This window comes from Myotis davidii, unplaced genomic scaffold, assembly GCF_000327345.1.
Source record: "Myotis davidii unplaced genomic scaffold, ASM32734v1 scaffold175, whole genome shotgun sequence".
Taxonomy (NCBI): Eukaryota; Metazoa; Chordata; class Mammalia; order Chiroptera; family Vespertilionidae; genus Myotis; species Myotis davidii.
Genome location: NW_006286972.1, coordinates 3,412,182 through 3,418,493, shown reverse-complemented (window position 1 = coordinate 3,418,493; position 6,312 = coordinate 3,412,182).

The following is a 6,312-nucleotide window of genomic DNA, read 5'->3' as shown; positions in this document are numbered from 1 at the left end:
GGGTGGGGCGGGAAACTGAGCTGGGGGACCCAGCTTCTTCGAGGGGGAGTGCTGGTCTCCCCGCCTGGGCCCTCGTTGCAGGGTGTGGTCCCCAATCCCCAAGCCCCAGTGAACGGCAGGGAAGCGGGCGGGGCAGCAAGGCGGCTGCCTTAGGATTTTCAAGAGTGATGACGATTTATAACATCCAGTCACCCATAATCATGTTAAGAGGTGGGAACGAAAGCAGCCAACTGTCTTATCCTACATGCTTTTGAGAACATACTGTTTCAGTGGGCCTAGCAGGGTGTCTGGCCTCACTTTGGTAAATAATGAATGTTACCTTTAAACTGTACTGAAGAAGTGCAGTTAATTTTATTAACATATATAATACACATAAATACCTATAAATGTATATGAACGTCTGTGTGTCTGTATATGTATACATACACATGGAGAAGGTGTGTTAGCAGCCAGGATTACAAACAGAGTCCCGATCCGCGGGCGCCCCGGGTGGGCTCTCCCGGGCCGCGCCCCGACAGCTCTCCCCGCGGTAATGCCCCCCCTTCGCGGCCCCATTTCAACCACTGGATCTTGGATCACAGTTCCTCACGTCCACGCCTTAGCTGCCTCTGCAGTGGGGCCAGGCGGTGCCGAGTTTGGACTGTCCCCACTTTGGCCTCTTCGGGGACAGAGTTGGAACGGGGCTTCCTCCCTATTCCTGGTCCCCTGCTAAGACAGCAGTTCGGGCTGTCTGCTGGGGCCTCACCCCCTCCCTCCACAAGTTACCAAGTAGCTGGAGGGGCTCCGCATCTGCAGTCAGACCCGGGGCCCTGGGACCTCTGGGTTATCTGTGGCCTGGAGGACAGTCACCCCGGGAAGACCTCCCCTTTGTGTGGAACTGGGCACAGGGTCTCCAGGGGTGCTGGCCCCTCTCCCCTGGGCTGAGCAGGAGGGCACTTCTCCTGGAAAGAATGGCCCAATAGAATGATCTGGGGTGAGGGGGGAGGGAAGGGAGGGAGGAAAGGAGGAGGCGGGGGTCTTATATACCCCAAGGGTAGAAACAGGGTGGGGAGTGGGGACAGTTCACACACCCCCACCCTCAGTATCAGCACTAACCCAGCCTTCACCCCCATTCATCTGAGTCTGGAGGTGCCCTCTACATCCCTGCCTCGCCCCTCAAAGTCTGCTGGGGAGACAAGCAGGGGGCTGAGTGGTCGCAGCAGGGAGTGAGGTGGGAGCCCAGCTGATCTCACCTTTGGTGGCTTCCCATGGGGGCAGGAAGGCCCTGCCCCACCCAGCACTCCTCACCCCACCGGTCCAGCAGAACTCCAGGAGCCCAGCACCCTCAGGGCAAGGGCGGGGGCAACCTCTGGGAGGCCTACGGACCCTACTAGGATGCAGGGGGGGCTCAGGTGTTCCCACCTCTCCGCCCAGTGCCCACCCGCAGTATGGCCCCTGTACCCAGAGAAGAGACTGCAGGCTCCCGCGCCCATACCCCTGCTCTAAGCCGCTGTCCCAGCGGAGGGGAACTGCACGTTTAGATGGACGCCCCAAAAGAAGGAAGCTTGAGATCCACAGATTTCCCTCGTTTTTTCCTTTCAATACCGTTCTGACCAGGAGGCCATCTTACATCTGCTTAACATCCATGGCCAGGAGGCGGAGACAGGGACGGGAATGTAGGGCTCCAGGAGGGAAGTTGTCTGCCTCAGTCATTCAGAGAAAGGAGAGTGGAGCTGGGCCCCGGGCATACATGACTCAGAACCTCCTGGCCAGACTGGAGGGGCTGGGCACCCGGGGCCAGGTGTGTCCCCTTGACTGGACGTGGGTTTCATAGGCCTCAGGGCCACTCTAGATAGAGAGCTAGAAACATCGATCAGCTGCCTCCTGCACATCTCCCACCGGGGATGTGCCCGCAACCCAGGTACATGCCCTTGACCGGAATCGAACCTGGGACCCCTCAGTCCGCAAGCCGACGCTCCATCCACTGAGCCAAACCGGTTTTGGCCACTCTGGCCTCTTAAAGCTGCCATGCTGTGCTGTTGAAAGTGACCTGAGAGGCCTGGGAAGACCACAGCTAGTCAGGGCAATTGTTGGGCTCGTCTGCAGGGGAAGCCACAGGGAAGGCAATGTTCAGGGGCAAAGTCGGGCGTGGTCCACTGGGCCACCTGGTCGGGTGGGGCTCATGCCCAATGGCGACTCTGCATCACCAGCCAGCTCAGTCGGCTCTGTTGGGGAGGGAGCCGCGCCCATGCTCCTCTGCAGCCTCCGGTTTCTCATCTGTGTAATGAGGTCAGGATTAATAGTACTTTTACCTGCGGGGCTGCTAGGAGTCTCCAGGTGCATGGGGTGTAGGTAGGTCAAGTTTACAGCCACAAAAGACTTTGTAATGCTGGTGGGGAGAAACTAGCTCTTAGGATTGTTTTAAACAATTTGATTTCTTTTAAACACAGCCCACATTTCAATGGGTCAGTCTCTCTTGTGGCTCCTTCTGCACATTTATACAAAGCAGGGTTCATCAGCTCAGTGAACAGGCCCTGAGGGGGATGGGGGGGATGGGGAGGACCCCTCCTAGGGGCACACGTTGGGTTCAGGCCATATCATAAAGCAACATCCTCCACAGACCCGCCAGGACCTAAAACATGTCAGCACCCACGCCACACCAGCCTGGTGGTGGTGTATTGCAGACACTGTGATGAGCAGGCGGAGCGTGGGGACTCCAGCTGTGAGGGTTCTCTACTCCCAGTAGAGCAGGGTCTGAGCCAAAACTTCTGAAAGGTGTCAAGTCTTTCAAGGTGGTTGTCAGATGCCCACCAGAGAAGTGGAGAAGGCCCTGGGTGTCCGTCATCAGGGACAGACGATGGACTGTCTTTTTTCTTATTTGCCAATTTCATGGATGAGGAATGGCGTCTTGTTGGTTTGTGTGAGTTCTTGGTTTTTGTGTGGTTCAACATTTTTGATCACTGACTGTTTGTAGTGTTGTTATTTGCCAGGTTATGATTTCCCCACTTGTCTCATGGGTGCTTATTTTTACTAATATGTAAGAACTTTTCTCCCCCCAATTTTTAAAAATTGTAGTAAAATACACGTAACATAAAATTTACTATCTTAACCATTGTGAGTGTATATATAGTTCAACTAGTGGCCCAGTGCACAAAATTCGTGCACAGGGGAGGGGGTGTTTCTCAGCCCGGCCTACACCCTCTCCAATCTGGGACCCCTCGAAGGATGTCCTACTGCCGGTTTACAGGGGTCAGGCCTAAACTGGCAGTCAGATATCCCTCTCGCAATCCAGGACTACTGGCTCCTAACTGCTCACCTGCCTACCTGCCTGCCTGATTGCCCCTAACCACTCTGTCTGCCGGCCTACTCATCCCCAACTGCCCCCCGCCGCCGGCCTGCTTGCCCCCAAATACCCCCCACCAGCCTGATCACCCACAACTGCCTCCTGTGCCAGTGTGCTCGCCTCCAACTGCCTCCCCTGCCAGCCTGCTTGCTCCCAACTGCCCCCCTGCTGGCCTGCTCACTCCAAACTGCCCCCCACACTGTCCTGATCACCTCCAACTGACCCCCACTGATGGCCTGCTCTACCCCAACTGGCCCCCCTGCTGGTCTGCTTACCCCCAATGGCCCCGCCCCCACCAACCTGATCACCCACAACTGCCCTCCCCTCTTGGCCTCTAACTGCCTCTATCTCAGCCCTGCCACCATGGCTTTGTCTGGAAGAACATTCAGAATGCCTCCTGGAAGGTCTCCCAGTCTAATTAGCATATTACCCTTTTATTAATACAGACTAGAAGCCCATTGCAGGAGGATTCCTGCAAGAATAGGGCTTCCTCAGGCCGATTGCGCCACCAAGCCCCACCGCCCAGGGCCACAGGCAAGGGTCCTGCCCGCCCAGGGCTGCAGACGGGGGTCCCGGCTGGGGGCAGGGCTTAGGTGGCACACGGGGGCCCCGGATGGCGGCTTGCACTGGCCCACCCTGCCTGCAGTATGCAAATTAGCCGCCATCTTTGTTGGTGGTTAATTTGCATATCGTGCTGATTAGCCAATGGGAGGCATAGCAAAGGTATGGTCAATTACCATGTTTGTCTATTATTAGATAGGATAGAGCCCTGGTGCACGGTTGGGGGCCAGTTGGTTTGCCCTGAAGAGTGTCCCGGATCAGGGTGGGGGTTCCCTTGGGGTGTGGGGCGGCCTGGGCGAGGGACCTGTGGTGGTTTGCAGGCCAGCCACGCCCCCATTGGGTGAGGGTCCCCACTGGGGGTGCCTGGCCAGCCTGGGTGAGGGGCTGATGGCTGTTTTCAGGCTGGCCACAGCCCCTTTAGGGTGGGGGTCCCCACTGGGGTGCCTGGCCAGCCTGGGTGAGGAGCTGATGGCTGTTTGCAGGCTGGCCATGGCCCCCAGTGACCCAAGCTCCCAGCCCCTCCTTTTTTCTTTTTTTTTTCAGCGCCTGATTGGCTGGTGGGCGTGGCTTGTGGGTGTAGCAGAGTGACACAATTTGCATGTTTCTTTTTTATTAGTGTAGATGGTATGAAGTATATTCATACTGTTGTACCCATCACCACCTGGATCTCCACAATTCTTTTCATTTCACAAAACTGAAATCTGTGCCCATGAGATACTTACTAGTAACTCCCCATTCTCTCCCCCAGCCCCTGGCAGCCACAATTCTACCTCCGCTCTCTGATACTAAGTATCTCATGTAATTGGAGTCTTACAGTATTTGTCTTTTTGTGACTGGCTTGTTTTATTAGTATAATTTCCTTAAGGTTTATCCATGTTGTAGCGTGTGTCAGAATTTCCTTCCCTTTTAAGGCTGAATAATATTTCATTGTATGTATACACCATATTATACTTATCCATTCATCCATCAATGGACACTCATGTTGCTTCCATGTTTTACCCATTGTGCATAGTGCTGCTATGAATATGGGTGTACAGATATCTCTTTGAGACCCTGCTCTGAATTCTTTTGAGTGGAATTATACCCAGAAGTGGAATTGCTGGATCATATGGGAAATCCACTTTTATTTTTTTAAGGAACCACCATACTGTTGTCTACAATAGCTCTACCATTTTACATTACCACCAAACAATTCCAGTATCTCTGAATTCTCCTCAACACTTTTTATTGTCTGGGTTGTTGTTTTTTTATAGCAGCCATCCTAATGAGTGTGATGTGGTATCTCATAATTTTGATTTGTATTTCCCTAATTAGTAATGTTGAGCATCTTTTTGTGTGCTTATGGGCCATTTCTTCTTTAAAGAAATGTCTATTTTAAGTTCTTAGCCCATTTTTGAATTGTGTTTTTTGGGTTTTCTTGTCATTGATTTTTAGTTCTCTATATTATGGATACTAATCCCTTATCAGAAAAAATTATTTGCAAATATTATTTCCTATTCTGTAGGTTGCTTTTTTTTTAATTAAATCTTTATTGTTCAGATTATTACATTTGTTCCTCTTTCTTCCCCCCATAACTCCCCTCCTCCCAGTTCCCACCCCACCCTCCGCTCTCACTCCCCACCCACTATCCTCATTCATAGGTGCACGATTTTTGTCCAGTCTCTTCCCGCATCTCCCACACCCCTTTCCCCCCGCCAAGAACAGTCAGTCCATTCCCTTTCTATGTCCCTGATTCTATTATGATCACCAGATTATTTATTCACTTGATTCTTAGATTCACTTGTTGATAGATGCATGTTTGTTGTTCATAATTTGTATCTTTACCTTTTTCTTCTTCTTCCTCTTCTTAAAAAATACCCTTCAGCATTTCATATAATACTGGTTTGGTGTTGATAAACTCCTTTAGCTTTTTCTTATCTGTGAAGCTCTTTATCTGACCATCAATTCTAAATTATCGCTTTTCTGGGTAGAGGAATTTTGGTTGTAACATCTTGCTATTCATCACTTTGAATATTTCTTGCCACTCCCTCTGGCCTGAAAAGTTTCTGTTGAGAAGTCAGCTGACAGTCTCATGGGAGCTCCCTTGTAGGTAACTAACTGCTTTTTTCTTGCTGCTTTTAAGATTCTCTCTTTCTCTTTAACCCTTGCCATTTTAATTATGATGTGGCTTGGTGTGGGCCTCTTTGGGTTCCTTTTGTCTGGGATTCTCTGCACTTCCTGGACTTGTAAGTCTATTTGTTTCACCAGGTAGGTGAAAAAAGTTTTCTGTCACTATTTTTTCAAATATGTTTTCAATATCTTGCTCTCTCTCTTCTTCTGGCACCCCCAAAATGTTGGTACTTTTGAAGTTGTCTCAGAGGCTCCTTACACTATCTTCATATTTTTGGATCCTTTTTTCTTTTTCTTTTTACAGTTGGGTGTTTTTTGCT